Source organism: Mus caroli, unplaced genomic scaffold (genome assembly GCF_978045245.1).
Source record: "Mus caroli unplaced genomic scaffold, Mus_caroli_1 scaffold_3, whole genome shotgun sequence".
Taxonomy (NCBI): Eukaryota; Metazoa; Chordata; class Mammalia; order Rodentia; family Muridae; genus Mus; species Mus caroli.
Window position 1 is genome coordinate 128,216,055 of NW_028227258.1, and position 9,505 is coordinate 128,225,559.

A 9,505-nucleotide genomic window follows, 5' to 3' on the forward strand; every position below is an offset into this window, starting at 1 on the left:
TAAACATACACACACACAGATCAGGGACCAAGAGGATGGTTCAGTAAGTACCTGAGAGTTTAAACACCAGTACACATTTAAAGATGACAGGTGTCATGGGATACCTTTGTGATCTAAGCACTGAGAGTCATGGCCAGCCAGTCTAGACTAACTGCTGACCTCTAGGTCAGTGAGAGACCTTGTTTCCACAGGAGGCAGACAGCATAGCTGAGGATGACATCAGAGGCTACGCTCTAGTCTTCACACACATGTACACTACACCACCACCTCCACCCATTCTCACCACCCCAGCCCTCCAAACACACACTAAGAGAGAAAATGAGAACCAGGATTAAGGAAGAGAACTCATTCATGTAACAGATTATTTTCTGTCACTGTTATTTCTGTTGCAGTGAGCACAGGGTGAGGGATGGGTAAACACAGAATGCAGGGTCTAAAGGAGCTCAGATACTGTCATTTACAATCAAATAAGCAACTGCAGCGAAGGTATCAATCACCATGACCGCACAGTGCAGCCTAACAGTTCACACTAGCACATTGGGTTGTCCTATGTGCTAGCAGCCTATTGTCCTGCAGAGCAGGAGCCCTTCACAAGGGATGGTGGGGAAGGGGGATGACAGGCAGGGTGGTGAAAGGAGATACCCATCAGAAGTGCCCCAGTACTTTGTGTTGTAGACTTGAAGAACACACAGCCGCATGCGGCCTTTAGCTCTTCTTCCAAGTCCAGAGATACCCAAAGGTCAAGGTTCAGAAATCAGCATCCTTCCAAGTGGATATGCATACTAACTTTGCTACAGATGATTTTGTATTTGATAAAAGCTGACTTGAGGGACTGCCTTTGCTTATAAAAGAAGAATTTAATTATAAAAAAATTCCCTGCAATTAAAGACTTGGCTAGAGTTAGAGTTATGTGACTTCCCATAATGACTGAGAGACAGGTGTCTTAGAAAGCTACAAGAGACTGACAGAACTCAACAGGCGAAATGCCACCGACCAAGATCTCATGGCCAGCATAGTCGAAGTGGTTTCTTGGTTGGAGAGGGTATAAAGAGATAGACAAGCCAGGCGTGGTGGCGCACGCCTTTAATCCCAGCACTCGGGAGGCAGAGGCAGGCGGATTTCTGAGTTCGAGGCCAGCCTGGTCTACAAAGTGAGTTTCAGGACAGCCAGGGCTACACAGAGAAAAAAAAAAAAAAAAAAAAAAAGAGATAGACAGAAAGGAATGTCAGAGACTAAAATAACTGACATCATTATTCATTATTGTGAGTGCATATAGTGTGTGTGTATGCACACGCATATGCATGTAACATGGCACATATGTGGAGAGAACATGGCAACACTATGGAGTTGATACAATTCACTCATATTTACATGGACTTGAACTTGGCTCACTAGGCTTACAGGCCTTTACCCACTGAGCCGTCTCCAACCAAAAGTGGCATTTTGACCATGCAAGGGAGAATGAATGACCTTGTTTCTGGGTTCTTGGGCAAGTGGTTATACAGCCATCAGAAGTACCAAGTGTCATTGTTACCAGTTTTATGGAGCTTCACACACACTGCATGGCAGCAATCCAATGTCTGGCCAAGCCGCAAGCAGTTTCACCAAGGCTTTGAAGCAGCAGTGTGACCCTCCCTTTCTATGGCAGATTTCCAATGAAATAGATCAGTAGTCAGACCCACTTTGAGAAGAAACTGACCTCCTGTGTTGGATGCTTCCTACGATTGAATGATAGGAAAGCCTTTGGTTTACCAAGTGATTTCACCTGGTCTCACCATGTAGCCCAGGCTTCCCTCAGTCTCACTACACTCCTGCCTCTGTCTCCCACAGGCTGATATTACAGACATGTTCCATCATACCCAATTTGGTTATTCTAGTTTTTCCTCTTTAAAAAAAAAACAAAAACAAAAACAAAAAAACCCCACTTACCTGCCACTAAAGGCATTGCAGATGTGGCTGCCGTGTCACATGTGCATCATCAGAAGGTGGCAGAGAGGAGAGGCGCTATGAGTAAGCTCAGTGTTCTACCTACGAACATCTGCATGATTAGCAGCCTAACTTAACTCCCTGAAAAAAAGCAAGCCCGAGATAACCAACAGTCTGGTGCCATGGAGTCTGGACATCATGCAGGCCTGGAGGTGGGGAGGTGGCAGACCACACCAGAGATGACGCCTGCCTGGTGCCATAATGCATGGGCGAGGCATAGCACTCCTGAGATGAGCCTAGCACTCAGATACTCTGAGTGCCACTAAGACGAGCAAGTAAGTGGTGGAGAAATGGAAGAGAAAGAGAAACAGAAGGATGTGGGCACAGAAGAGAGGCAGAACTAGAGAGTCGAGGGTAGTGAGGAACAACCTGATGTGAGTAGCCAGTGATGCCGTCTGGAACCATGGTGGGTTCCTGGCCTGTGCTGCCACTGGGGGCTACATCTGGGTCCATGGCCCTGCAGCAGAAGTGGTCTGTTACTACCAAAGACCAGGCAGATACCCAATTCCTAGTTTGGGCTTAGTCTGGGGAAATGTTGATGCATGAGGGCTGTGTGGAACTGGCCTCATCACTTGCCTGGGCATTGTGGAAGAGCTGGCCCTAGGGACACAGAACAGGAGAGCTGAACCCACCCTCAGCCAGCTGCAGTACTTGGGAGAGCCAGCCCTGCACATTTCAGGAGTTGCAGGTTGAGCCAGCTCTGACAACATGAGCATGGGAAAGTTGGCCCTGCCACTTGACTCTGGTGCAGTTTACTTTGGCATGGACAAGGGAGATCTGGCCCTGGGGTCACCTGTTGTAGCACTCAGGAGATCTGGCCCTACACCTCTACTGAACAATGCAGTCGAGCTAGCCTTAGCTGTGGGCATTGCAGATAAGCCAGCCCTGAGGGCATGAGCACAGGAGAGCTAGCCCTGCCTCTTAATTTCATTAATTGCTGTTACATGCCTATATGGATATGTATATACATATGGATCCTACACACACAAGCACAACCTGCTCAGTCTGTATAATGTTACTTGTATGCATGTTTTCAGGGCTGACTGATTTGGATAGTCATTTCACGAGATTTTCCTTGGGGAAGACTATTTCTACAGCTCGACATTCCTCAGTTGCCTGTAGTTCTTTGTGTGGTGTTGAGGCCTCAAGGTCTTTTCCTAGCAGTTTAGACATTCTTAAAAATGAAAAGATTCAGAACTAGGAAGTCAGCTCAGTCTGTAAGTGACTCGACTTGTTGGCATGAGGATCTGAGTTAACCTCCAGGAGCCACTTTAGACAGACAAAGATGGGTGTGGTGGTGTGTGCTTGATAACTCTCTGCCTCTCGCCAGTCCTCTTCTCATGCCCTGCTCCGTGTTTGTGTGTTCATATACAGGTATGTGTATTTAACATTGTTTGTTTGTACTTGGTCTGGTGTCACAGGCTGGTCTTGAACTCACAACATAGTTGAGGATGACCGTATACTTCTCATTTTCCTGCCTTTACCTTCTGAGTGGTGGGGTAAAAGGCGTATGCCAGCCCGCTCTGTTGATGTGGTGCCGGGGACAGAACCCAGGTGTTTGTGCTTGCGATGCAGGTGCTCCACCAGCTAAGCTTCCACCCCTTTTTGCCTTGATGTCACACTGTCACAGGGAGGTTAGGTTCCCAGCCGTCCACTGGAGGGTACCCAGTGCCTCTCAGAGAACATGACAAATGCGGACCTATGAGTAGATCCACTCTGCCTGCTACCACAAGGCCGTCTCCACTATGCACCACCTCCAGTTAGCTCATCGCTAACGCCACAGAATGGAGATCGTTTTTGTATGTAACCCTTCCACCTTCCTGATTTTTCCCATCTCAGAAGCTACAATTGGAGCAAAGAAAAGACAGAATATTAAAATTCCAGTTTTGCGTTGCTGAACTACTTTCCCAAAGACATATATATATATATATATATATATATATATATATATATATATGCATGCTTTTTTATTCCATATTCCAGCACTAAAACCATTCCATTGGATCCAAATGGCACCTTTGAGAGACATGGAGGCAGACAGAACGGCACATCTTAAATTTGTCTATGAATACAGAGGTGTAACTTTTTGAGGCAGAACTATGATGTATCAAACCCTTAGAGATCCTTGGTACCACAGCCTGGAAGCGTGCAAAAATAAAAATGTAACCTCTGGGTAAGCTACAGTCTCTGGAAGTTCTTTTTTGAAGCCACCAAGAGCTTTCAGCCTTCTTGAGGTGTGATGGGTTCTGCCCTCTGTACTGCAGGTTCATTTTCTGTTTACTCATGCAATTACTTGGTGTTTCATAGGAGGGGTTTCCGTTAACTTTCAAACTACATTTCACATTCAGTGTTGATGTCTCAGTTTCCAGATGTAAATCTGAGACACTATGAAGCATATCTCAGAGGTACTCTTGGTATAAGAGAAAATCCATACTGATGTCGACTATCCATATTGATGTCGACTGAGGAGCTGAACAATCTTTAGGATGTTTGTGTACTGATTTTTCACTCTTGAAACACCATAGAAAGTACCTCGGTGTCTATAGAAAACAACTTAAAGACCTTGTTTCAAATAACGCCCTAAGGTTATTTTTGTGTAGAAGACGCGGACTGTTTCTATGGAAACAGGTTTTCTCTATTTCGTTCCGCTGCTGCCATCTAGAGGACAGGAGAAGTACAGCAAGTCCTAATGCGTCATTTTCCCCCGACCCAATCCCGCACTGTTGACCATTGCCCTTGAGTTAGTTCTGCCCTGCTTATCTCCTGCCCTTTCTCAGTTTACATCCCAGGGTTCTTGCCCAGAGGATGGATTGATCCTATCCAGCTGGGCACAGGCGGAATCAGAGTGAGCCTTGTGCCTCTCAGTCCTCTCACACCTGTGGCTCCTCTCTCATCACGAATGTGAAGTAGGAAAGAGGTAGTTGATGAACTTGCTGAGGGATTCTTGGTGCCGGGCAGAATTCCTGTGGAGGTTGCCAGGCACTGGAACCTTTAAGAAGGATTAGAATATCCCCTTAAAGAATTCCCTTGCAGGGCTGGATTGCTACCTTGCGAGCACAAAGTGATCTTGGTACCTCCCCCAGTCTCTTGACAATGCTGTGTGCTGTGCTTCCTGTTCAGTGAGCTGAACCACCAGGGGTTCTCACCTGAAGCTGGGCAGGTGGCCACGACAGCTTCTTGAAGTTTTTCTTGTGTCCTAATCTGTGAGCCAAAAGAAACTGCATAAAGTGTACCGTCTCAGAAATTGTTTTAAACTAACAGGAAGTGAGCCTGCAGGCTTCCATCTCATCTGTTTTTAGGAAGAGACTTCTAGATTGAATACATAAAAGCCAAGTGGCAATAAAATTATGCATATCTCAGTTGCTCCGTGTTTTGTGTTGTCTTTAACTCCCCCAGTGATGGCACCAAGGGGCCTCAAAGTCGATACACAAGACGCTCCTCCCCAGGGATACCCACTGCCCCCTGGAACTTGCTATAATAGAGCATCTGTACCATTTTGCAGAAATGATTTGATTTTCTGCCTTCCACACAAAGCTATTGGCCTTCATCTGCTGATGTTTGTTGTAGCCCTTACACGGAATAGACATCCCATGAGCGTTGTTAATGAATACATGAAGAGTATAGTTTAAAACCTGTGAGTTAGTTTCACCAGTTCTCAGAGTAGTTTAGTGTGGAACATTCCCATAATAGCATAATTACAGGCCAGTAGGCAGCCACTTCTGACAGGTGTGAGGTTACAATGCTGGGGGCTCTGATCTGTCATTAGCTTCTTTACACCATCCCTGTCATTAGAAGGTGTGTTTGGACAAATTGTAACAAGTTTCTTAAGTGCAGACCAGCCGCAGTACCGAAGCAGTAACACCTCTCTCCCCAGCATGGGGTAGTTAAGCGGACTGCTAGTTGGAGGAAAACCACGCCCACTGTGAGCCTAGAAAAACAGTCGCAAGGACGAGCGAAGTTCTGACCGCCAAACCAGGTGTGGAAGCCAGCGGCAGTCCTAGGACGTGGGCTTCTCTCAGATAACCAAAGCCAAACAGAAAAGTCTAGGCAAACAGGGTCAAATTAACAACAGTACAAACCACAGGGGGATTCCAGTCGCAGCTGAGTGCAGAGCAGTGGGTCTACAAGTGTAGGGCTTGACTTTGATCCCCAGTCCGGACCCCCTCTCTCCCCCCACCCCACCCCTACCCCTCCAACCCTCCATCCCCCACCCCAGCCTCAAAACAAAAGGCACCCTGGGTCCTTACTACTGGCAGATTACAGTGTCAGAGGCTGTGTTAGTGAATGGTCTGTGGATCAAAGGGACAGAATGGAGATACAGTTCAAGTAGCCAGAATTTTTTATATACCCCCTCCAACGCCCACAAGAAGACGGGTGGACCTTAGACTCACTATGCTGCTCAGGTTGTCTCAGAACTCGTGATTCTTTTGTGTTGGGTATGTGTACTCCCACACCAGGACAGAATTTAGTACTCATAAAAAGTCCCACAGTGGTGGCAGGGTACAAAAGTGATGCAATTGGGCTACAATGTGACGTTCGAAAAATGTGCGATTGTTAATTATAGCTTAGACTTTAAGCAGACTCCTCTGGGGAACTGCTAGCAATTTCAGTGGATGACGTCATAGCCCTTCCTTCCTTCCTTCCTTCCTTCCCTTCTTCCTTCCTTCCTTCCTTCCCTCCTTTCTCTTTTTCTTTCTTCCAGTATGCTATGAGAGTGATGCAGGCTGTCACCCTCTACAAGACTGGCTTTTGGGACTGTCACTACCCTTAACACACGTGTCGCCCAGCTGTGGCTCTAGCACTTTCCTCCTGACTGCCTTTTTCACCACCTCTGGCTTTAAAAACAAACAAACAAACAAACAAACAAGCAAACAAACAAACAGGGTTCAGGGTCAGGTCCTCATGCATGCAAGGTGGGCACTTTACTGACTGAGCCTCTATTTATCTAACAATACCAACATTATCACTATTTTACATTTGTCCATTTATTTATTGTGTGTTTGACATGAATACTTGTATGGAGGTCAGAGAACTTGTGAGAGTCGGTTCTCAGCCTCCACTGTGTGGGTCCCAGGGGCACCTGCCCCTGCAGACCCACCTCCCTGGCCTCATCATCGCTATTTTCAAATGGTGAACAATTACAAATACGGAATAAGCATCTGCTGCCTGTTCGCACCTGTTTGCCTTGTTTTCTAGTCTCTGTTTGAAGTGTGCATTATTGTCTGTTACATTGTGTGGAAACAATCACAGTGTTTCCCTGCTCCCTAGAAGGCTGCCTGCTGGAGAGGAAGCTGCAGGGCTCTGAGCACACAGCTCTCTCACTGCACCTGATGCCCCTCTTAGGTAATCCCATCCGGGCTTTGAATCCTACCTGTCCTCTGGCATAGGATGCTCAGATCCTGGACTTAGAGCCTCACTGTGCCCCATGTTCATGCAGTTATCACATTTCTTCTCAAATGGCTAGCCATGGGCTGCATCCCCTGTTCCTCCACTCATCTAGCTGGCTTTACCCTGACCATAAATGGTCCCATCTATTGACTGATTGTCTTTCAAATGTGGCTAGTTGGTTATTCTTTTTCTTCATCTTCAAAATTTCTTTCTAATCTGAAGCCTAGTGAGGCGACTCCCTGGGTGAAGAAGGTACTTGCTGGGGATGCCTGGAACCCCCTCCCCCCAAAAGATCCAGATGCAAAAGCGTGCATGACCAAGCCAGCTCAGTCAGTCAACAGGTTCTCTCTCTAGCTCAGAAGTGAGGATTAAAAAGAAAAAAGTCAATTAGACAACGTTGTAACATGGCCCCACCCAGTTCTGAGGCAGGTTTATTTTTTCCTAATCTGCTTTTATACCATTTTAATTACATGCAAGTACTAAGATTAGTTCTAGGTTGAGGAACAAACAAGACAATAAACACAAATAGTCAAAGAACAAGCAGGGCAGTAAACAAAGTCCCATGATCACTCCCGTGATCAGGGTTTCTAAGGGCTTATCAGGATGACCAAGATATCCAAGCCTACTTCCCTGTCCTAGCCCAAAGTCATATTCTTGCCTGAAGCCTACTTCTTTGTTCTACCCTAAAATTAGATTCCTGCCTGAACTTACTTACTTCCCTGTTCTAGCCTAAAATTAGATTCTTGCTTGACCTTACTTCCTTGTCATAGCTCAATGTCAGATTCCTGCTTGAAGCCCATTTCCTTGTCCTGGCCCAATGTCAGATTCCTACCAAGTGGCCCCCAAACGCTCTCCACACATTTGAATCCAAACTTTCAAAGCCAGCAGGTCAGCTGGCTTGAAGTATACACACTAACAGAAATAAGAGAGACCCTGACTCAAAACAAGACAGAAGGAGAAAACTCACTTCTGAAAGTTTTAGTCTAACCTCTGCACGCGCGCGCACGCGCATGCACACACACACACACACACCAAATAACACATGTCTAGTTCAAGCAGCTCTTGACTGAAGTAGAAGTTAAAAGCTGTTTGATTCTTTTTCATTCCCTGTGTCCATATTCTACACAGCACACAGAAAGATACTTTCAAATTGTAAATTGTATTCCTCTGCAGTCAGAGTAAAACCTAAACTTCCATGTGATGCCCACCTCACTCTGCTTCCCAATTCCAAAGCCCCTCTGTGCAAATTCATTCTCCACAAGGTTTTGGCCTCATTTTTTCCTTTCCATGGAAACATCTACTTCCTCAGCTTATAAACACTTGAGTCATAGAAATCTGAAATGAGGCCTGGGCTGGGATGCTCCATGCCTAGAACCCATGAAAACCACTGTGTGTGCTGGCACACACCTGTAGTCCCAGCACCAAGGTGAAGAGTCAGGTGGCTCTCAAGGGTTTCCTGGCCAGGCAGCCTAGCCTACTTGGTGATTCTTGGATCAGGGAGAGAAAATAAGTGCCTAAGGCTGATATTATCCTCTGCCTCCACATGCATGTGCATATACAGGTACCCATATGAACACACACACACACACACACACACACACACACATGCAGATACACAATGTATCTCACCTTCTGTCCTCACCTTCTGTCATATTAGCTAATTTTATTTTTCTTATTACTTCATTAACACATTTACATTTTGTCTCCTCTATGAGAGGATATAAACACCCAGACTCCATGGTCCTCTCTACTTTGCCTGTGAAGGTATGTGATGGTGTCATTTATGCCTACAATGACACTCAATGAATTCTATTAGTGGATGAATCACTTCCCCAAGAGCCCCTGGAACTCATCATGCAGAGTGGATATGTGTCTGTCATAACTGTCTTATTAAATGGAGATTTTTAAAATTAATTATTTTATTTATTTAAATTCTAAAATTTCCCTCTCCCAGTCCCCGCTCCCAAAGTTCTTCACCCTATCCTCTTCCCCTTTACCTCTAAGAGGGTGCTCCCCCTCCCATCCACCCTCCCACATCACCCTTCCCTGGGGCATCAAGTCTCTACAGGATTAGGCGAATCCTCATCCACTGAGGCCAGATAAGGCAGTCCTCTGCTAGATATGTGCCCAG

General features: G+C 46.0%; 1 non-coding gene across 1 annotated transcript; it reads left to right on the forward strand.

Moving 5' to 3' along the window:
• Window positions 1-1,928: 1,928 nt before the first annotated feature.
• LOC115030763 (small nucleolar RNA SNORA17) lies at window positions 1,929-2,062 on the forward strand. Its single transcript, XR_003836357.1, has one exon. It is a non-coding gene; the product is annotated as a small nucleolar RNA SNORA17 (small nucleolar RNA).
• Window positions 2,063-9,505: the final 7,443 nt, after the last annotated feature.